We start from the raw sequence: 24,832 nt of genomic DNA on the forward strand, positions 1-24,832 counted from the left end.
TTAACTCTTTTACATTTAAGTAATAGTCACTAGATATGTAGTTATTGCCATGTTATTATTCATATTTTTTGTTTGAGTTTAAATGCATTTTATTTTTAGACAACCTACATGACATGTTATTCTTAAAAACAATGCCTCCGCTCCAAATAAACCAAGGTCAAAATAAAAGAAGAGCTCAAGATGACATCAGTCCTATTTATCCTGGTCCTGGTGTGTGAATGAAAAGCAGCAGCCAGTAATGACAGCAGGTGATAGATCCAAATTGCCAAATTTGTTAACATTTCTCCATTTCTAAACTATCCTTAAAGAAAATCATATATGGGGTCACGCTAGCCTCACGGTAGTCCAGAAGAGCAACCATGCCATCTAGATTCATGTTTTTACCAATAAAGAACTGGTAGTTTTTTGAAATTAGCAAGAATATGCTTGATTTGTTCTGCAACCCCTGTCATAAAAGGTTTTATTCTCTGATCTCTGTTCTTCAAGTTTCCCTTTGATTGATTTCATCTATCTTTGATGTATTCCTTGTAGGCTTCTTTTGTGAAGCTGGTGTCTTGCAAGTGATGGTTCATGACAATATCAACACCAGTGATTACAGTGCTTTTGGTTCTTTCGCCATCAGGGCCTTCAGTGAAGGCATTTCCACTGAGAGCAAGTCATCAACATTACCCTCTGTTCTACTGACATCTTCCCTTCCACCACCAGGCACAGCTCCTCTGTGATTTTCCAGATCATGTAGATTTCAGAGAACATCTCATCATGGCTGATGAGGTCCCAGTAAATGATCATCATGGCAGCTGGAAGGAGATGACAGCGGCATTGGCTTAGCAAGAGTGGGAGTTAAGGGGGAGGGGTGAGTAGGTAGAAAAAAGTCGTATTTTTTATCTTTTATCTTTTTTCTTCTTCTTAAAAACATCCATCTAACATTTCCTGTGATACTGGCTTGGTGATGATGAACTCCTTTAGCTTTTTCTTTTTTGGGGAAGCTCTTTATCTGTCCTTCAATTCTGAATGATAGCTTTGCTGGATAGAGTAATCTTGGCTGTAGGTCCTTGCTTTTCATCACTTTGAATATTTTGTGCTAATTCCTTCTGGCTTGCAAAATTTCTGTTGAGAAATCAGCTGACCATCTTATGGGAGGTCTCTTACAGATAACTAACTGCTTTTCTCTTGACGCTTTTAAGATTCTCTCTTTGACTTTAATCTTTGGCATTTTAATTATAATACATCTTGGTGTGGGTCATTTTGGGTTCATCTTTTTTGGGAATCTCTGTGCTTCCTGGTCTTGTATATTTATTTTTCACCAGATTAGAGAAGTTTTCCCTCATTATTTTTTCAAATAGGTTTTCAATTTCTTGCTCTCTCTCTTCTTCTGGTATCCTTATGATGCTGTTAGTATGCTCGAAGTTGTCCCAGAGGCTTCTTAAACTATCCTAATTTTTTGTGTATTCTTTTTTGTTATTATTGTTGCTGTTCTGATTGGGAGAATGGCTCAACAAAGGAAAGATGTCCTCTGCCAGCACTTCTGTCTGGGAGAGAGCTGCCCCTCCAGCACTCGCCCTGAAGCGAGACAGTTCAGTTTCTCCCTGTATGTCCCTGACACCTTTAGAGCAGCTGCTCAGACACTGGAGCCCAGGGCGAGTAGGTTCATCACTGAATAAGTCTGCATGCAGTCTCCTTAAGAGGAACATCTACAACTCCCTCATCCCTTCATCTCACTCAGCCATAATCTCCACTGGTTTTCATAGCCAGAAGTTGTGGTAATTTCTCTTCTCGGCATTGGATCCCACAGCCGGGGAGCCTGATGTGCAGCCAGGATTCCTTACTCTTTCGAAGAGACCTCTGCAGCCAAGATCTTTCTTTCAATTCTCCAATCCCACATGTAGGTGTGGGACCAGCTTGTTTCAAGTCTCCTCCCCTCCTACTAGTCTTGAGATGGTCTCTTCTGTGTGTCCTCAGTTGTAGGACTTCTGTTCAGCTAGACTTCAGGTGACTTTCAATGATGGCTATTCTGTAGTTTAGTTGTAATTGTGATGTTGTTGTAAGAAGATGCATACACAGCATTTATGTACTCTGCCATCTTGGCCAGAACCCTTCGGCACTTTTTTTTTTAATCAGAAATGTTGTTAAATCTACTCAAATGCTTTTTTTTTGCATTAATTGAGATAATCATGTGTTTTTTAAATTTCGTTATTTTATTTTATTGTTATTTTTGTTTTCAGTTAAAGTTGACATACACTATTATTTTAATTTTATGTGTTTAATGTAGTGATTAAACATTTATATAACTTACAAAGTGATCACCCCTGTAAATTTAGTATGCGTCTACTCCATACATAGTTATTAGAATATTACTGACTATATTCTCTATGATGTACTTTACATTCCTGTGACTATTTTTACAACTGGCTATTTGTACTTCTTAACCCCTTTCACTTTTTAACCCATGGTCCCAACCCCTTCCTATCTGGTGATTGTCATTGTATTCTCTGTATCTATGAGTTTGTTTCTGTTTTATTTCTTCTTTAGATTCCATTTATAAGTGAAATCATATATTTGTCTTTCTCTTTCTGACTTATTTCACTTAGCATAATACTCTCAAGATCCACTCGCGTTGTTGCACATGGTAAGATTTTGTTATTTTTTAAGCCAAGTGATATTCCATTGTGTGTATATAATCTTTATCTATTTATCTATTGATGAACACCCAAGGTGCTTTCATATCTAGGATGTTGTAAATAATTCTTCAATAAATATAGGGTTGCACATATCTTTTGAAATTAGTGTTTTGGATTTTTTTGGATGAATATCTAGAAGTGAAAATTCTAGGTCATATGGTATTTTTATTTTTGACAAACTCCATACTATTTTTCACATTGGTGCACCAATTTACGAGTCCACCAACAGTGTATGAGGGTTCCATTTATTTCATATTATTGCCAGCACTTGTTGGTTGCTTTATTGATGGCAGCCATTCTGACAGGTGTGAAGTGATATCTCATTGTGGTTTTAATTTACATTTCTCTGATAATTAGTGATGTTGAGAAACTTTTCATGCATTTGTTGGCCATCTGTGTGTCCTAATTGTAGAAATGTCTCTTCAGTTCCTCTGCTAATTTTTTTATCAGAATTTTTTTGGTTATTGAGACAACTTTTTTATGTGTTTTGTATATCAATCTCTTATTGGATATGTCATTTGTGAATGTATCTCCCATTCGGTAGGTTGTTATTTCATTTTGATGATTTCTTTCACTGGACAGGAACTTTATAGTTTGATGAAGTCTTATTTGTTTATTTTTGCTTTTTTTTCCTTTTTTGCTTGAGGGAACATATCCAAAGAGATATTACTAAGAGCGATACTTAGTTTACTACTTATAAATAGTTTACTACTTATGTTTCTTCTAGGAGTTTTATAGATTCAGGTCTTAAATTTGAGTCTTTGAGTTTATTTTATATATGGTGTAAGAAAGTGATACATTTCCCAGCACCACTTGTTGAAGACATTGTCTTTACTCCATTGCATATGCTTGTCTTTTTGGTCATAGTTTAATTAACCATATTAGCAAGGGTTTAATTTTGGACTTTCAATTTTATGCCACTGATTTATATCTGTTTTTGTGCCAGTGCCATACTGTTTTGATCATTATAGCTTTGTAGTATAATTTTAAATCAGGGTGCATTATATCTCTAACTTTTTTCTACTTTCTTAAGATTGTTTTGGCTATTCATGGGTTTTTGTTATTCCATATGAATTTTAGGATTATTCTAGTCCTGAGAAGATCGCCATTGGTATTTTAATAGAGACTGCATTAAATCTGTATGTTGCTTTAGGAAGTACATTTTGATAACATTGATGTCATTCTGATAACATTAATCCCTCCAATCCATGAGCATGGTATATCCTTCAATTTCTTTGTGCCCTCTTCAATTTATTTCTTCAGTGTGTTATAGTTTTCAGAGTACAGGTTTTTGACTTTATCGATTAAATATATTCCAAAGTATCTTAATCTTTTTGATACAATTTTAAGTAGAATATTTAACTTATTTCTCCTTTTTGATAATTTGTTATTAGTGTATAAAAAGAAGGTTGATTTCTCTATATTAATTTTGTATTCTCTTATTTTAGTAACTTCATTTTTTAATCCTATTAATTTTGGTGGATTCTTTAGGATTTTCTATATTTAGTTTTATGTCATCTGCAAATAGCGACAATTTTATGTCTTCTTTTATAATTTGGATGCCTATTCTTTTTCTTGTCTGATTGCTATGGCTAGGACTTGCAATATTATATTAAATAATAGTGGTAAGAGTGAGCATTCTTGTCTTGTTCCTGATTTTTGAGTATGATGTTAGTTGCCGGCTTGTCATATATAGTCTTTATCATTTTCAGTTAAGTTACTTTTATAACCACTTTGTTGAGAGTTATTATCATAAATGGATGCTGCATGTTTTCAAATGATTTTTCTGCACCTATTGAGGTGATCATATGATTTTTATCCTTGGTTTTGTTGTTGTGGTAAATCACCATTTTTTGCAAATATTGAACCATCCTTGTATCCTTGGTATAAATCCCACTTAATCATGGTGTATAATCATATAAATGTATTCTTGAATTTGGTTTGCTAGGATTTCGTTGATAATATTTGCATCTATACTCATCAGGAATATTGGATTGTAGTTTTCTTTTTTTGTAGTATATTTCTTTGGTTTTGGTATCAGGGTAATGTTGGCCACATAGAATGTTTGGAAGTCTTAAATTACTCTTCAATTTTTTAAAATATTTGGAGAAGGACATGTATTAATTTTCCTTTGAATGTTTGATAGACTTCACCTGTGAAGCCATCTGGTCCTGTACTTTGTTCTTTTGAGAGTTTTTTGATTACAGCTTTATTTTCAATGCTCGAAATTGGTTTGTTCACATTTTCTGCTCCTTTTGGGTTTAGTCTTAAAAGGTTGCATATCTTTAGAAATGAATCTATTTATTCTAGAATGCCCAATTTGTTGGTTAATTTTTGTTTATAGTATTCTTTAATAATCCTTTTATTTCTGTGGTGTCAGTTGTATCCTTTCCTGTTTCATTTCTAATTTTATTTATTTGAGCCCTCTCTCTTTTATTCTTGATGAGTCCGACTACAGATCGGTCAATTTTATCTTTTCATAGAACCAGCTCTTAGCTTCAATGATCTTTTCCATTTTTATTTTTTAGCCTCTATTCTATTTCTGCTCAAATTTTTATTATTTTCTTTCTACTACTTACTTAGAGATTTTATGTTCTTTTTCTAGGTATAAAGTCAGATTGCTTATTTGGGATGTTTTACGCTCTTTAGTTAGGCCTGTATAGCTATGAAATTTCCTCTTAGAACTTCATTTGCTATATTCCATACATTTTGGAAGTTTGGGTTTTCATGTTTGTCTTAAGGTAGTTTTTGAATTTCTGTTTGATTTTTTGTTTGGCCTACTGGTTGTTGGGTAGCATGTTGTTTAATCTCCATATATTTGTGGGTTTTTAAATTTTCTTCCTCACTTGCTAATTTCATGCCATTGTGGTAAGAAAATATACTTGATATAATTTTAATCTTCTTGAATTTATTGAAGCTTTTTTTGTGGCCTAACATTTGATCTATCCTGAGAAATGTTTTATATTCACTTGAGAAAAACATGTAATCTGCTGTTTTGAGATGAAATTATCTAAAAATGTCTATTAAATTGATCTCCTCTAATATGACATATCAAGGCATTATTTCTTTATTAATTCTTTGTCTGGATGATCTATCTATTGAGGTTAGTCATGTATTAGAGTTCCCAACTATTATTGTATCACTGTTATTTTCTGCATTTATATAAATTAATATATAATATATATAATGTTATACATATAATATTATAATGTTATATATATAAAAATAAAATATTTGTGCTTCTATGTTGGATGAGTATATATTTCCAACTGTTATATCTTTTTCTTGGTCTGACCCCTTTATTATTATGTAATATCCTTTTTGTCTCTTTTTTTCATTCTTTGTTTTAAAGTCTATTTTTTATGATATGAGCATTGCTATCCCAGCTTTCTTTTCATTTCTGTTTGTACCTTCACTTTCAGTCTGTGTGTGTGTGTTTCTTTTAATCTAAAGCGAATCTATTGTTGGCAGCATATACATGGCTGTTTTATTTTATCCAATTTGTCATCTTGTGTCTTTTGATTGGCTTATTTAATTAATTTATATTTAAAGTAATCATTCAGATGTGATACTTATTGCTATTTTGTCAATTGTTTTTTGGTTGTTTTTGTTTTTCTTCTCTGTTTCTTTCTTCTTTTCTTGAACTTGGTCCTTTTGATTTGCTGATTTTCTTTAGTGCTTTGTTTGGGTTTCTTTCTCTTTTTTGTGTATTTTTTTAGGATTTTGGTTCATGGTTACCATGATGTTCCCATATATCCATCTATATCTATAGTAGTTAATTTTAAGGTGATATGTGTTTTAAGTTCAAACACATGCTTAAAGCCCTACATTTTTACTCCCCCTCCATGCTTTATGTTTTGAATGCCATGTCTTATATCTTTTTGTTTTGTGTATATCTTCACTATTTCTTGTAGTTATAGTTAATTTTGCTACTTTTGTCTTTTAACTTTCAGAAATGATTTTTAAGCAGTTGACTCACTTATAAGTTTATTATGTGTGTGTGTGTGTGTGTGTGTGTGTGTGTGTGTGTGTGTGTGTGTGTGTGTGTGTGTATGCCTTTTAACTGTGAAAACTGCAGGTTTTTTTAATTTCTGATTATGGCATAAAAAAAAGACAGTTTAATATTTCTTGTACAGCTGGTTTAGTGGTGTTGAACTCCTTTAGTTTTTGCTTGTCTGGGAAATGATTTCTCTTTCAATTCAGAGTGATAACCTTGCTAGGTATAGTATTCTAGGTTGTAGATTCCTTTCTTTCAGCAGTTTAAATATTTTCTACCTCTCAGTTCTGGCCTGTAATGTTGCTGCTGAGAAATCACCTAATAACTTTATGGAATTTTTTGTGTGTATGACTTGTTTTTTTCTTCTTGCTGCCTTCAAAATCGCCTGTTTATTCTCAATTTTGCCATTCGAATTACAATATGTCTTGGTTTTTGTCTCTTGGGTTCATCTTATTTAGAACTCTCTGTGCTTCCTGTATCTGGATTTTATTTTCCTTCCCCAGATTAGGAAAATTTTTAGTCATTATTTCTTTAAATAAGCTTTCTGCTCCTTTCTATCTCTTCTCCTTTTGGAATCCCTATAATGAGAATGTTACAGTGCTGTCTTTATTCCAGTGGTCCATTATACATCTTCATATTTTAAATTATTTTTTTCTCTTTGTTGTTCTGATTGGTTGATTTCCACTATTCTGTCTTCCAGGTCACTAATCCATTCTGGATTTAACTAATCTGATATTGATTCCTTCAAATGTATTTTTTACTTCAGTTATTGTATTCTTCATCTCTGATTGTTTTTTTATTATATTTTCTCTCTTTTTTGCTTTCTTTCTTTCTTTCTTTCTTTCTTTATTTATTTATTTATTCACTCTTGAAGTACAGAATTTTATTTAGCAACAGTTTAAAGTAGGACAAACCTCTGTCAAGAAAGACCAGGTAGAAAAAGGTTCCTAATAAAATGGAATTTTAAGGCGACAAAAGTTTGAAAGACTACAAAATAGAGATAACACCACAGTTATTTGAACACTAGTTAGTTACTTGCATTTTAGGCATTGTTGGTCACAAGATCTGGGTTTCCCTCTGAATTCTACACAGAGCATGCACTACACAACAGTTTATCATAAAATGCCTGCTTTCTACACACATTTTTGGACAAGCTATCACCAGAAACAAGTCAATATGAATACATCAAGTGCTGAATAATCTCAGTAGTGTGTGACACACATTTTGCAAAATTCTACCAAACAAAAGAACCAAATGGGCTGTGGGCAAAACAAATGAAAGAGTGTTAAAGTATAAAATATTTTAAATATTAATAATTAATTCAGACATGGTATTGTATTTTCTGCAAAAGAAAATTAACTTTTAGTAACACTCTAACAAATTTTATCTCCAAAGAGATTAGTGCACTGGCAAAGTATTCTGATGAAAGTGGAGGGCTGTAGACAGCAGTTACCCAAAACACCCTGCCTTGCAGTTCCCAAGGTAGTGATGGTCTTCACTGATCACTTTCTTTGCCAGAGATCCAGAAATAATTTGCAGCATGATCACCTGCCTGTGGAACTTCCACTCTAAGCAGCAAACTTTAAAGTGCCAAAGAGGAGTTTCCAGTGGGCAAAGGGAGCAGAAAAGAGAAATATGTTAAATGTAAACTTAAAAGACAGTAAAACATAACACAACCCCCATTCAAATCCCAGAGATGTGAGCAAGTCCCCAAAAGTAGTTGTTAGTTTTAAAACTGGACACATCTCATTTCCCAAAATACACAATACATAGAGATTTCAGGGATAATTAGAAAAAACATCACAGAATTGCACAATGAAAATCAAGCTATTTAACTCAAACATCTCAGAGCTGAAACATACCCTCTATTCATTCAGGCAACACTGCCTCTTGCTTCTTAGCAGAGGTGCAATTTGTCAAGGACACCAAATGGCTTTACAGAGCAACATTTTAAACTTTCCTTCTGGGCCAAGGTTAGCTCTATAAAGATTCAAGCAGCCCTGCAAGGCCTTTGAACAGCAGGTTCCAAAGTGTCCAGGGTCTGGCCTTTCCTTCCCAGCATAAGGTCAGACACACAAAATCTCCTGTCAGGTTATAGTTTATATTTTGAAGTATAGAGGCATATTCGAAATACTCTTAAGGCATTTATTAAAACAGTCAGTCCCAAGATTTCATATTAGCTTAAAATTCAAATCAGTCTTTACATTTCTCTACTGAGTCTCCATCTCAGCATATCACGTAAAAACACCTTCTCCAGTAATCAGTGTTACCAGTATGCATTCAGTGAGCCTCATGGTCAGCCTCTTTGTTCCTAAGTGAACCAATTAGATGTTAATACTGCTGTGCTACAAGGTAAAAGCTCTTAACTCAAACTTATTAGAAAAGAAGTGAATTTTCTGCAAAGTGCACTTTAAGAAGAGGTACTTTTTGCTTATGAAAAGAAACCAGTGAGTCCTCTAAGAATAATAAAAGGGAGTATTTTACAGTTAAGCACATGATTTTGAGTGAAGAATTTATATGTTGCTCTGCTGGTCCAAGCTGTTAATACTCTTCTTGTTCTTCCTGTAGGCCCCCTTCTTTAGGTATCACAAAGCCTTAATCTGTGGCATAGAGAATGTTCACAATCCTCTGCAATACAGGGTTGTTTTTCCTCTTATTCTCCTGGAAAATCAATTCAATGTTTCTTAGTTTCTGAAGTAGAAATCTCTCTTTCTCCAGATCTTCAAAGGTAAGTTTAAACTGTATCAGTTTGGCTGCTTTCTCATCTCTGTTGCCCACACCAGGATTCTTTCACACCACACCCAGGCCAGCATTAGGGGATGCAGTAGTTCTCTCTGTTGCAATGGGCCTCTGTGGAGTCACACTGCTAGAACTGAGAATTTTTTTCAGTTTGTTCAAAGCTAGAGCAACAAGGGAGGAAGTCACTGAACTTCCTTGATCTTGTCTGGTAGCTTTAGGGTCACAGTCTTTTCCATTATAGTTTGCACTAAAAAAAAATTTTGAACCACTGAATGAATTCAAATTGTCCTGAAACTTTCCTTTTACTAATTTGTCCACAGTAATTATTTTGTGAACACGCATCCTCTCAGAACCTACTTGTAGTATTTTGAAATTCTGGTTGTATTAGTATTCTAGCTTAGCTTGGAATTTCACTTTCTTCAAGGCAATGAAGCAAGGGTGCAGCATGTCCTCAAAATGACAATAGGCAGCCCTTGAGCACAACTGTTCGGTCTTTGTCAAATTCGACCACAGAGACTCATTGTTCCATGCCAACATGTCATGTTAACTTAGGTTATCACTGGTGACTAACACTGAGCCATCTTTGGCTCTCAGCAAACTGTGTCTGTTGGCAGCACCTGGGTTCGGTTCTGTCTTCCACTTATTCAAACCACCTGACTGGGCCTACCCACGGGATGACCTCACACATACCCCCATTAATGCTGATGTAAAAAAAAAGTTATTTTTAAATTTTAGTTACATACAATATTATATTAGTTTCAAGTGTACAACATGGCAATTAGACATTTACATATCTTATGATGTGATCACCCCAAAAAATCCAGTACCCATTTGACACCATGCATAGTTATTACAATATTGTTGACTATATTCCTTGTGTTATACTTTACACCTCCATGACTATTTTGTAGCTACCAATTTGTACTTCTTAATCCCTTCCTTCTTTTCACCTGCTCTTATCTGATAACCATCAAAATGTTCTCTGCATCTATGGATTTGTTTCTGTTGTTTATTGGCTTATTATTCTTTTCTTTAAGTTTATTGGGGAAACATTGGTTAATACAATTATATAAATTTCAGGTGTACATTATCACTTGACATCTATATATTCTACTGTGTGATTATCACCCAGAGTCCAGTTTCCTTCATATACCTATTACCCTTTACACACTTCACCCTCCCCCAACACCTTATATTTGACCTCCTTTACCCTGTCTACCTCTTCCCTCCTCCCCCAGGCACTACGCTCTGGTAACCACTAGTCCATTGTCCACATTCATGAATCTCTGTTTGTCCTATTCATTTGTTACTTTTAGGTTTATATCCCACATTTAAGTGATATCATGTGATTTTCAACTTTTTCAGTCTGGCTTACTTCACTTAGCATGATTATCTTGAAGTTCATCCATGTTGTTGGAAATGGCAGTATTTCATCTCTTCTTATGGCTGAGCATTATATATTATATATATATAGAATATATATATATATATATATATATATATATATATATATATATATATATCAAAGCTTCTGTAGCCAATCATCTATTGTAGAAACTTTGGTTTCTGCCATGTCCTGGCCACTGTGAATAGTGCTGCTATGAACATCGGTGTGCAAATATCTTTTTGGATATGGGTTTTCAAAGCTTTGGGATAAATATCCAGTAGAGGGATTGCTGGATCACATGGTAGATCAATTTTTAGTTTTTTGAGGAGCCTCCATACTGTTTTCCATAGTGGCTATACCAGTTTGCAGTCCCACCAGCAGTGTATGAGGGATCCTTTTCCTCTGCATCCTCTCTGACATTTCTTATTACTTGTTTTGTTGATTATAGCCATTCTAACAGGTGTGAGATGGCATCTCATTGTGGTTTTGATTTGCATTTCCCTAATAGCTAGGGATGTTGAACATTTTTTCATATATTTGTTGTCCATTTTATGTCCTCTAAGGAGAAGTGTCTGTTCAGGCCCTCTGTCCATTTTTTTTTTTTTGAGTGGATCGTATTGTTGTTATTAGTTGTATGAGTTCTTTACTTTAGATATTAGGCCCTTATCGGAGACATTGCTTGTAAATATATTTTCCCATTGAGATGGTTGTCTCTTTACCTTGTTGACAATTTCTTTTGCTGAACAGAAGCTTTTTAGTTTGACGCACTCTCGTTCATTTATTTTAGCTTTTACTTCCCTTCCTTTTGAGGTCAAATTCGTAAAATCCTCTTTAAGTCCAAGGTCCTTCAGGTTAGTTCTTATGTTTTCTTCTATGCATTTTATTGATTCCAGTCTTATATTCAAGTCCTTAATCCATTTTCAGTTAATTTTGGTGTGTGGTGATAGACAAAACTTTAGTTTCATTCTTTTGCAGGTGGCCTTCCAGTTTTCCCAGCACCATTTATTGAAGAGGCTTTCCTTTCTCCACTGTATGTTTTTGGCTTTTTTGTTGAAAATTACTAGCCCATATAAATATGGGTTTACTTCTGGACTCTCGATTCTGTTCCACTGGTCCGTGTGTCTTTTTTTCTGCCAATACCAAATACCATGCCATTTTGATTAATGTCACTTTGTAGTATAATTTGAAGGTGGGCAGAGTGATGCCTCCAGGCTCATTCTTTTTTCTTAGTATGGCTTTGGCAATTCAGGGTCTTTTGCGCTTCCATACAAATCTGATGATTTTTTCTTCTAATTCTTAAAAAACGCTGATGGGATTTTGATGGGGATTGCATTGAATCTGTATAATACTTTAGGTTATAAGGTCATTTTACAATTCAAAAATACGGAATATCTTTCCATTTTTGGTATCTTCTTTGATTTCTTTTTAAAAAGATCTTATAGTTTTCATTATTTAGGTCCTTCACATATTTCGTTAGATTTATTCCTAGGTATTTTATTCTTTTCATTGAAATTGAAAAAAGAATTATTTTTTCCACTTCTTTTTTTGACACTTCATTATTAGAGTATAGGAACGCTATGGATTTTTAAACATTGATTTTGTATCCAGAAACATTACTGTATTTGCTTATTGTTTCTAGTAGTGTTCTTATAGATTCTTTAGGATTTTTTATATAGAGAGTCATGTCATCCACAAATGGTGACAGTTTGACTTTTTTGTTTCCTATTTGGATACCTTTTATATCTTTCTCTTGTCTGATTGCAGTTGCTAGGATCTCCAATGTTATATTGAATAACAGTAGCGATAGCGGGCAGCCTTGTTTCTGATCTTGGAAGGTTTTTAGTTTTTCACTTTTAAGTACAATGTTAGCTGAGGGTTTGTCATATATGGCCTTTATTATGTTAAGGTACTTTCTTCTATACCAATTTTGTTAAGTGTTTTGATCATAAATGGATGCCATTATCTTGTTGAAGGCTTTTAACTGCATCTATTGATATGATCATGTGATTCTTATTTTTTAATTTGTTTATGTGGTGTATCACATTAATCGATTTGCGTATGTTGAACCATCCCTGTGCCCCTGAGATGAAGCTCACTTGACCATAGTGTATAATCTTTTTAATATGTTGCTGTATTCAGTTTGCTAGGATCTTACTTGGGATTTTTGCATCTGTGTTCATGAGAGATATTGTTCTGTAGTTTTTGCGTGTGTGTGTGTTATCTTTACCAGGTTTTGGTATCAGAATAATATTGGACTCATAAAAGGAGTTGGGAAGTATTTTCTCTTCTTCGATTTTTGGAAGAGTTTGAGGAGAATAGGTATTAAAGCTACTTTGAATGTTTGGTAGAATTCACTGGTGAAGCCATCTGATCCTGAACTTTTACTTTTTGATAGGTTTTTGATGATTGTTTCAATTTCCATACAGTTGATCGGTCTATTTAGATTTTCCAGATCTTGATTCAGTCTAGGAAGATTGTATTTTTCTAAGTACTGGTCCATTTCTTCTAGGTTATTAAATATGTTATTATATACTTTTTCATAGTATTCTTGCATGATCCTTTGTATTTCTTTCATAGTATTCTTGCATGATCCTTTGTATTTCTGTGATGTCAGCCATAATTTCTCCCTTTTCATATCTGATTTTTTTTATTTGTGTCCATTCTCCTTTTTCTTTAACGAGTGTATCCAAGAGTTTGTCAGTTTTATTAACCTCCTCAAAGAACCAGCTCCTTTTTGTGTTTATTTTTTCTATTGTTTTTGTTTCATTTTGTTTTCAATTTTATTTATTTATGCTCTAATTTTGATGATTTCTTTCCTTCTGCTAACTTTAGGGGTCACTTGTTCTTTCTTTTTTAGATATATAAGATTAAGCGTTAGATTATTTATTATGGCTCATTCTTGTTTTGGGAGATAGACCTGTAATGATAGGAACTTTCCTCTTATGACCACTTTTGCCATGTCCCAAAAGTTTTGGTATGTCGTACTATCATTATCATTCACTTCTATATATGTCTTGATTTCTATTTTTATGTCTTCCCTGACTCAGTTATTCTTCAGTTGCATGCTGTTTAACCTCCATGTATTTGTGTTTCTTCCTTTTTTTTTTTTTTTGCACTTGATCTCTAGTTTCAAAGCATTATGATCAGGGAATATGGTTGATGTGATTTTAACCCCCTTGTATTTGTTGAGGGTATTTCTATGTCCCAGTATGTGGTAGATTCTTGAGAATATTCCATGTGCACTAGAGAAAAATGTATAAGCAGCTGTTTTGTGATGGGAGGCTCTGTAAATGTCAATCACATCCAGTTGGTCCAATGTGTCATTTAAGGATGTTATTTTCTTATTGATTTTCTGTTTCGATGATCTGTCCATATCCGACAATGAAGTATTAGGTTCCCTAATACGATAGTGTTTTGGTCTGTTTCACCCTTTAGTTCTGTTAGTAATCGCTTTATATATTTTGGCACTCCCTGATTGGGAGCATAGATATTAACAAGTGTTATATCTTCTCGGCGCATGATTCTCTTTATCATAATGAAGTGTCCCTCATTATCTTTCTTTAACTTTTTTATTTTGAAACCTATTTTGTCTGATATTAGCACCGCCATTCTGCTTTTCTCTGAATGCCATTTGCTTGAAATATCACTTTCCACCATTTCACTTTGAGTCTGTATTTGTCTTTGGAGCTTAGTCTCCTGGAGGCAGCATATGGCTGTGTTTTGTTTTTTGACCCATTCTGCAACTCTGTGACTTTTTATTGATGAGTTCAGTCCATTTACATTTAGAATGATTACTGAAATATGAGGTCTTCTTATACCCATTTTATCTTTTGCTTTCTGGTAGCTCAGTGTTTCCATTGCTTCCTTGTCTTTGTGTTTCTGTTTTCTTTATTTTGGTTATCTTTTGTGGGTTTTCCCTCTGGTTCTTCTTGTTTTATGTTATATACTTCAGTACTGAATCTTTGGTGTGTGGTTACCATTATGAGTATGTAAAGGATATATATATATATATATATATATATATATATATATACATACAGTTGTACATTTTCTTCTGCACGTGCCTTATCTACTTTCCCCTTTGCGAATTTGGATCTTTGAATCCTCCCCTTTTTAGTCATTGTTATCTCAGTTTGTTGCTATGTGTGGTGAACATTCATTACTATCTTGCTATAGCAATTCTCTTATTATTATTTAAGCTTATAATCTTCTATTCTTAGTTAGGGTTGCACTCTTCTGTTTCTATTTGCTTGATAATCATTTTACTCCTAATTATGATTTTTTGTTGTTGTTTATTTGTTTTGTTTTGTTATTTTGTTTTAGGTGAGCTGACTCTTTTCAGTATTTCCTGTAGGCTTCATCGTGGAGAATTCCCTCGATTTTTATGTCTGGAAAGGTCTTAATTTCTCCTTCATATCTAAAAAAGAGCTTAGCTGGATACATTATTCTAGGCTGGTAATTACTTTCACTTAATTGTTTAAATATTTGATTCTATTTCTTTCTGGCTTGTAAGCTTTGCCTTGAGAAGTCAGAGGATAATGGGTTTTCCTTTATAAGTTACTGTCTTCTGTTCCCTGGCTGCCCTGAGAATTCTGTCTGTGTCATTGATTTTTGATTACTTTAATACAATGTGTCTTGGTGAAGGCCCTTTTGGGTTGAGATAATTGGGTGTTCTCTTGACTTTTTGAATTCCAAGCCCCAGCTCATTCTTTAGATTTGGGAAATTCTTATCCACTATTTGTCTGAAAATGCTTTCTAGCCCCTGTTCCTTTTCCTTGCCTTCGGTAATGCCCATTATTCTTATGTTTCCTCTCCTGACGGTATCAGCTAGTTCTTGTATTTCTCTTTCATTATTTTTCATTGTGTGTTTTCTCTCTTCTTCATTCTGATTTATTTCTAGATTTCTGTCTTCGATATCACTGATCCTTTACTCCATTTGTTTGACTTTATTTCCTAAGCTTGCTATTTCATTTTTCAACTCTTGCAGTATGTTCTTCATCTCCAGAAGTTCTATTTGGTTCTTTCTGAGAGTTTTAGTCTCCTTGCTCTGCTCATCTAGTTTTTTTCAATTCCTGAAATTGTTGATTTCAGTTATTTTGGATCTGATTGAGTTTTTTCAGAAGTACCATCCTGAATTCTCTGTTATTTAAGTCTCATATTTCTATGTCTGTATGCTTATTTTCTGGAGATTTTTCTCTTTCCTTCTGAGATATCTTGTCACCTTGGTTGCTCATGGTGTTTAATGGACTATTTCTCCTCCTGGGCATTAATGGAATTGTATTCTGTTGTTCCTCCAGAAAGAAGATTTATTATATAAAGGTCTCTCTTTAGCCGCTGCAAAGAAGTTGCTTTTTTATTGGTTTCTAGTAGGTGGTGTCTAAGCCTCTTGGATCCCTGCTTTATATAAAGCTTAAATGTCTTTTTTATTTTCTTGTAGATATTTAATCATGCTCGCTACTCTCAGTTTTAGTCACTTGTCTTTGTCTGATGTATTGCACTTAGCTTAACACCCTCTAGTTCCATCTATGTTGTCATAAATGGCAAGATTTCATTCATTTTTATAGCTGAGTAATATTCCATTGTATATATGTACCACAACTTCTTTGTCCATTTATCTATCGATGAACACTTAAATTGCTTCCATATCTTGGCTATTATAAATAATGCTGCAATGAACTAGGGGTGCATATGGCTTATCAAATTAGTGTTTTTGAATTCTTGAGATAAATTCCCAGAAATGGAATTTCTGGGTCATATAGTAATTCTCTTTTTAATTATTTGAAGAATGTCCATACTGTTTTTCATAGTGGCTGCACCAAATTGCAATCCCACCAACAGTGCAAGAAGGTTCCTTTTTCTCCACATCCTCACCACACTTGTTTTTTGATTTGTTGATGATATCTATTCTGACAATCATGAGGTGATATCTCATTGTGGTTTTAATTTGCATTTCCCTGATGGTTAATGATGTTGAGCACCTTTTTATATGACTATTGGTCATCCGTGTGTCCTCTTTGGAGAAATGTCTATTTAGGTCCTCTGACCTTTTATTAAAAATTGTGTTTTTTGTGGTTAAGTTATATAAATTCTATATATACTTAGCATTTTAACCCCCTATCAGATGTATCATTAGTGAATATTTTTATCCATCAGGTAGATTGTCTTTTCACTTTGTTGATGGTTTCCTTCGCTGTGCAAAACTCTTTAATTTGATATAGCCTTATTTGTTTATTTATTCTTTTGTTTTCCTTGCCTGAGGAGACATATCCAAAAAGTATTTCTAAGAACAATGTAAGAGTTTACTCACTAGAACTTCTTCCAGAAGTTTTGTGGTTTTGTGTCTTATATTTAAGTTTTTAATCCATTTTGAGTTTATTCTCATATATAGTATACAAAAAAGATTCAGTTTCATTCAGACACTGTACAATGCCTATACATTTTTCGACACCATTTATTGAAGAGACTGTCTTTGTGTATTCTTGCTTCTTTGTCATAAATTAATTGATCACATAAGCTTGGTTTTATTTCTGGGTTCTTTATTCTGTTTCATTGATCTATATGTCTGTTTTTATGCCACTACCATGTTGTTTTGATGACTATAGCCTTGCAGTGTAGTTGATAATTCTTCCAACTTTGCTCTTTCTCACAATTACTTTGGCTGTTTGGGGTCTTTTATGGTTTTATATAAATTTTAAGATTATTTGTTCTAGTTCTGTGAAAACTCCATTGGTAATTTGATAAGGATTGCACTGAATACATAGAGTGCTTTGTGTATTATGCACATTTTAATCATGTTAATTCTCCCTATCCACAAGCACAGTATAAGTATGCACTTGTTTTTTCTTCTTTATATTTTCTGCAATGTTTTCTGAGTACAGGTCTTTTACTTTCTTGATGAACTTTATTTCTAGATATTTTATTCTTTTTATTTATTTAATTTTGAATTTTCTTTATTAATTTTTAGAAAATCGAATAATACGTATTTGCTGAAAACTACTAAGACAACACAAAAGTATCTAAGAAAGAAGTGAATGTTTACCCCATCCCAGCCATCTCCTTTCAGCTCTATTCCCCGAAGCTCACTTTTTGCTTTCTCTCTCCCTGTCTCTTACACAGTATTTTTTTAAGTAATATTTTTTATTTGTCAGTTATAGTTGGCATACAATATTATATTATATTCAGGTGTACAACATTGTGATTAAACACCCATATAACTCATGAAGTGATCATCCCAATAAATCTTGTACCCCTCTGACACCATACATAGTTATTAAAATATTATTGACTATATTCCTTATGCTATACTTCATATTTTCATGAGTATTTTGTAACTACCATTTTGTACTTCTTAATCTTTATGTTCTTTTTCACCTCTCCCACCCCCTCCTATCTAGTAACCCACAAAATGTTCCCTGTATCTATAAATTTGTTTCTTTTTGTTGTTGTTGTTTATTTCATTCTTTTGATTCCACATGTACATGAGTCATATGGAATTTATTTTTCTATGACTTATTCCACTCAGCACAATACACTCTAAGTTCATCATGAAATATCTTTTTTCATCCCTTTACTTTCCTTCTGTGTGTGTGATTGTCCGCATCGAGCGATAAGAAATTCACGATGGAATGATCTTTTTTACCCCATCTACTTCCCTCCTTCCCCCTTCCCCCTACCCTCTGGTAACCACTAGTCTATTGTCCATGTCCATGAGTCTCTGTTTGTTTGTGGCTTTTAGGTTTATATCCCACATATAAGTGATATCATGTGATTTTCAACTTTTTTTTGTCTGGCTTATTTCACTTAGCATGATTATCTCGAGGTCCATCAACATTGTCGCAAATGGCAGTATTTCATCTCTTCTTATGGCTGAGTAATATTCCATTGTATATATGTACCACAGCTTCTTTATCCATCACTTCAGTTGCTTCCATGTCCTGGGCACTGTGAATAATGCTGCTATGAACATCGGTGTGCAAATATCTTTTTGGATATGGCTTTTCAAGGCTTTGGGGTAAATATCCAGTAGAGGGATTGCTGGATCATATGGTAGATCAATTCTTAGTTTTTATGAGGAACCTCCATACTGTTTCTATAGAGCCACCTTATATTTTGATTGGAACATTTTATTCTTTTTCGTTTGAAGAACTTGTTGATATATATGTAGTTATTGCCATTTTTATTCATATTTTTGATACATATTTTCTTCTTTTTCTTAAAGAAGTCCCTCTAACATTTCTTAGCTTGGTAGTAATGAACTCTTTTATCTTTTTCTTGTCTGGGAAGCTCTTTATCTGTCTTTCAATTCTAAATGATAGCTTTGCTGAATAGAGCAAACTTGGTTGTAAGTCCTTGATTGTCATCACTTTGAATACTTTATGCCCATCCCTTCTGGCCTGCAAAGTTTCTGTTAAAAAATTGGCTGACACACAGCATAGGGAATGCAGTTAGCATTAATGTAATGGCTAGGTGGAGAGCCAGAGGAAAGAGCAATTAGGGGGATTGTTTTATCAATATATACATGTCTGACCAATGTACTGTAAACTTGAAACTAATAATAAAATAAAGTTTAAAGAAATCGGCTGTCAGCCTAATGAGAGCTCCCTTGTAGGTAACTAATTGCTTTTATCTTGATGCTTTTAAGATTCTCTCTTTGTATTTAACCTTTAACATTTTAATTATGATGTGTCTTGGTGTAGGCCTTTTTGGGTTCATCTTGTTTGGGACTCTCAGTGCTTCCTGAGCTTATATGTCTATTTCCTTGGCCAAGTTAGGGAAGCTTTCCATCATTATTTCATCAAATAGGTTTTCAATTCCTTGCGCTCTCTCTCTTCTCTTTCTGATACCCCTATGTTGTAAATATTGGTAGACTTGATGTTGTCCCAGAGGCCCCTTAAATTATCTTCATTTTTTAAAATTCTTTGTTCTTTTAGCTGATCTGATTGGGTGTTTTCTGCTATCTTATCTTCTAAATTGCTGACTTAAACCTCTGTTTCCTCTAATATACTGCTGATTCCCTCTAATGTATTCATTATTTCAGTTATTGTATTCTTCATTTCTGACTGATTCTCTTTCAAGTTTTATATCTCCAATTTTTACATTTTCTGACTTTTTGCTGAAGTCCTCACTGAAATCATTGAGCAACCCTATAACCAGTGTTTTGAACTCTGTATCTGGCAGACTGCTTGTCTCCATTTTGTTTAATTCTTTTTCTGGAGGTTTGTTCTTTTCTTTCATTTGGGACATGTTTCTAAGTCTCCCCATTTTGGCTGCCTCCCTATGTTTGTTTTTATGTATTAGGCATAGCTTCTAAGTTTCCCAGTCTTAGTAGAGTGGCTTTATGTAGTAGATGTCCTTTGGGGCCCAGTGAAACAGTCTTCTCTGGTCACCTGAGCAAGGTGTTTGAGATATGTTTCTTGTGTGAGTTCTGTGTGCCCTTCTGACATAGTTGAGCCTTGTTTGCTACTTTCACTTTGATGGGAGGGATTGATGCTTGGGGTTGTGAAGACTGGCCAGTGAGAAGTTGACCCTATGGATCAGGATTCACTTCAGCAGGGCTCCAGTGCCTGCCCAGTCTGCCTTTTGTGTGTGTCCTCCTCAGATGCAGCCCTAGGTGATGCTCTGGCTCCATCGCTGATCAAAGCAGGCCACTGGGTGTGCTGGCTCAAGGGTGTCCTGGGAGGGGACCAACTGCAGTCCAAGTTCAGTAGCAACCTGTGCACTTTTGGGGCCACTTGGTAAGAGTCACCAAGTAATCCTCAAATGGCTGCCACCTGTGTTGGGTTTATAGGTGCCTCAGGAGGCCAAGCCAGAAACTGAGGCCAGCTGGCACTAATGCCAGGCATGGGGCTGGTCAACAAGAGGTACAAGGTACACAGATGCTGCTTCTTTGGGTTTTGTGAGCCTTTGAGAGATTTTAGTAAAAGTCCACAGCATGAGCCAAGACAGGCCATTTATATGGAATAAACCACTGGAGGCAGCTTGGGCGGGACCACGAGTTGGGAGAGGTGTGGTATCAGGGAATCACCAGGGTGGAGCGATCTGTGTTATCCAGGTTGGTGAAGACTGAGTATGGTGGTGCTGGCATCCGTACACTGGGAGGGGGCAGGGCTCATCCAAGGAACAATGGATATTGCCAGTACTCCTGTCATGGAGAAAGCTGCCCTTCCAGCCTTTGCCCTGATGCCCAACAACTCAGAGTCTCCCTGTATGTCCCTGGTGCTCCTCAAGCAGCTGTCCTAGTGCTGGAGCTCAGAGTGAGTGAGTCCGTCAGTGAGTAAGGCTGGGTGCGCGCCCTTTAAGAGGAATGGTGTCCAACTCCCGCAACCCAGTGTGCGGCCAGGACCCCTCGTTCCTCAGAGGGGGAGGGGGCTCTGCATCCAAGATAACACTCCCAATTCTTGGCTACCAAATGCTGTTGTGGGATCAGCCTTTAGTGTCTCCACCCCTTCTAATGATCTCTTGTTATGTATGTCCAGCCAGATCTCAGGTGACTCCCAGTTATGGTTGCTCTATAGTTTCATTGTAATTTTGATGTGGTCACTAGAAAATATATGCACAGCATCTAGTTTCTATGCCATTTTTTGCCTGTCTAATCATTATTTTATTCTTTTTGATTCAATTGTAAATGAGATATTTTTCTCGTTTTCATTTTCTGATAGTTCATTATTGGTGTATGAAATGCAATAAATTTCTGAATATTAATTTTTATCCTACTACTTTACCAAATTTATTTATTAGTTCCAATAGTTTTTTTGGAACTAATAAGTAATATATAGTATTACATCACCTGCAAATAATTATATTTTTACTACTTCTTTTCTAATCTGGATGCCTTTTTTACTTATTTTTCTTGTCTGATTGCTGTGGCTAGAACTTCCAATAATACGTTGAATAAAAGTGGTGAAAGTGGATACCTTTGTCTTGTTCCTGATCTTAAAAAGCTTCAGTTTTTCCAACTGAGTATGATGTTATCTGTGAGTTTGTCATATTTATTATGTTGAGACATATTCTTTGTAATCCCACTTTACTGAAAAGTTTTATCATAAATGAAAATTGGATCTTGTCGAATGCTTTTTATGCATTTATTGAGATGATTATATGACTTTTCCCTTCATTTTGTTTTTAAGATGTCACATTAATTGACTTGTGAATATTGCACCAGACTTGTATCCTGAGAGTAAATCCAAGTTGATCATCATGTATGATCTTTTTAATGTTTTGCTGAATTTGTTTTGCTAATGTTTCCTTAAGGATTTTTGCACCTATGTTCATCAGGGATATCTGCCTATAATTTTCTTTTTTCCTTTTCTTTGTAGTTTCTTTATTTTTGGTATTGGGATGATACTGGCTTTGTAAAATAAATTCGGAAACCGTCCTTCCTCTTTAATCTTATTGACAAGTTTGAGAGGAAAAAGAATATTAATTCTTTGGTAAAATTCATCTGCAGAGCCATCTGGTCCAGGGCTTTTGTTTTTTGAGAGTTTTTTGATGACTATTCTTATTTCATTAGTAGTTATTGGTCTGTTCAGATTTTATGTTTCTTCCTCATTCATTTTTAGAGGATTGTATGCTTCTAGAAATTTATCTCTTTTTTTTTGAGGTATAACACCTATTTTAATGTCTTTGTTGCTAATTCTAACATCTGTGTTAGATCTGGGTTGATTTAAATTAAATGATTTATAATCTCACTTTGGGTATTATTTTCCTGCTTCTTTGCATGCCTGGTAATATTTCACTGAATCTAATGACCCGTTCATTTAAACTTTGGTGCTATGTATTTTTGCATTCTTATCAATATTTTTTACCTTTATTTTAGAATTTAATTATGTTACTTGGAGATAGTTTTAGCTTTTCAGGTTTGGGTTCTTTTTGCCAGGTGTAGAGCCATGACCAGGGTTGTTGTTGTTGTTATAGTTGTTGTTATTTATTATTTTATTTCTCACTACTGAGGAAAGTCCTTCCTGAGGACCCCACCCAATTTCTCAAAAATTGAGAATTCTTGTCAGTCTGGCTAGGGAAAATATATTGTTACTGTTTTTGTCTCTCTGTTATTGCTGGATGTTGTTACCTTTAATACTTTTGGGTGGTTCTCCCCTCAGATCCAAGTAGTTTTCTTGCATACATAAGCTGAACAGAAAATACTGAATATCCAAAGAAGAACCTCTGCATATCTCAGGAATACTGTTACTGTGCAACTTTTTTCTATTGCTCTGTCCTTCACACTTTAGCTACTTTGGTTTGTAAGATATCAGTTCTATCGCCTCAGCTCAGGGTATCTGCCTGGCTCCATTTTGATTTCCTCCTCCTTATAACATGGCCTGGAAACATACTAGACATGAAGCTGGAACAATAATAGAGCTCACATCCTTTGTTTCCTATTTCTCAGGTATCACCATCCATATTCCTCTCATGCATAATGTCTTAAAAACATTCTTTCATATATTGTCTAATTTTTTGGTTGTTTTATATAATAATGGTTAATTCCATAACTCTATCATTATTAGAAGTAGAAATCTCAAAGCCTATATATGATCTTTCTTTTATTATTATTATTATTTATTTTTATTTTTAATTACATTTATTTGGGTGACATTGGCTAATAAAACTGTATAGGTTTCAAGGGTATAATTCTATAATATATCATCTGTATATTGCATTGTGTGTTCACCCTCAATGTCAAATATGCTTCCATAACCATACATTTGATCCCCTTTAGCCTTATCTACCTCTCCCCTTCCCTCTGGTGACCACTAAACTCTTGTCTGTGTCTATAAGTTTTTGTTTTTGTTTTTGTCTTGTTCATTCATTGCTTTCATATTTCTATACCACATGAGTGAAATCATATAGTTCTTATTTTTTTTATCAGACTTATTTTGCTTAGAATGATATTCTCAAAATCTATCCATGTTGTTGCAAATGGTTGTATTTTATTTTTTCTTTTGGCCAAGTAATATTCCATTGTGTATATGTACCACATCTTTTTTTTTTTTAATCTAATCATCTATAGAAGGACACTTTGGTTGTTTCCATGTCTTTGTCATCATAAATAGTGCTGCAATGAACATAGGGGCACATATATCTTTATGAATCTATATTTTCAAATTTGGGGATAAATACCCAAAAGAGGGTTGCTGGATCATATGGCAACTCTATTCTTAATTATTTGAGGAGGAGCCTCCATACTTTTTTCCATAGTGGCTGTACCAATTTTAATTCCCACCAGCAACGTATGAAGGTTACTTTTTCCCTACAATCTCTCCAACACTTGTTATTACTAGTCTTGTTAATGATAGCCATACTAACAAGTGTAAAGTAGTATTTCATTGTGGTTTTTATTTTCATTTGCCTAATATCTAGTAAAGTTGAACATCTTCTCATATGTATGTTGGATATTTGTATGTCTTCTTAGAAGTATCTGTTTAAGTCTTCTGCTCATTTTAAAATTTTTTTGTTGTTGAGTTGTGTGAGTTCATTATATATTTTGGATATTAGTCCCTTATTGGAGACATTGATTACAAATATATTCTCCCATTCAGTTGGTTGCCTCTTTGTTTTGATTATGATTTCTTTTGCTGTGCAGCTTTTTTAGTTTGATATATTTCCATTCGTTTATTTTTTCTTTTAATTCCCTTGCCTTTGAGGTCAAATTCATAAAATCCTCTCTAAGATCAAGGTTCATAAGTTTAGTACCTATATTGTTTTTTATATATTTTATTTTTTAAGGTATTATATGTAAGTCTTTGATCTATTTGGAGTTAATTTTGGTGTATGGTGACAGATAGCGATCTAGTTTCATTCTTTTGCATGTGGCTTTCCTATTTTTCCAGCACCATTATTGAAGAGGGTTTCTTTTCTCCATTGTATGTTTTGGGCATTTTTTTGGTCAAAAATTATTTGCCCATATATATATTGGTTTATTTCTGGATTATCAATTATTTTCCATTGGTCTCTATGTTTGTTTTTCTGCTAATACCATGCTCTTTTGATTATTGTCACTTTGTAGTATAATTTGAAATCAAGCAGTGTGATACT

At 34.3% G+C, this 24,832-nt stretch overlaps 2 pseudogenes; both read right to left on the reverse strand.

Moving 5' to 3' along the window:
- Positions 1-274: 274 nt before the first annotated feature.
- On the reverse strand, positions 275-789 carry LOC120603253 (translationally-controlled tumor protein-like; annotated as a pseudogene).
- Positions 790-9,216: 8,427 nt separating this feature from the next.
- Positions 9,217-18,975, reverse strand: LOC120603269 (microtubule-associated protein RP/EB family member 1-like; annotated as a pseudogene).
- Positions 18,976-24,832: the final 5,857 nt, after the last annotated feature.

The sequence above is a fragment of the Pteropus medius genome, unplaced genomic scaffold (assembly GCF_902729225.1).
Source record: "Pteropus medius unplaced genomic scaffold, Ma_sr-lr_union100, whole genome shotgun sequence".
Classification (NCBI taxonomy): domain Eukaryota; kingdom Metazoa; phylum Chordata; class Mammalia; order Chiroptera; family Pteropodidae; genus Pteropus; species Pteropus medius.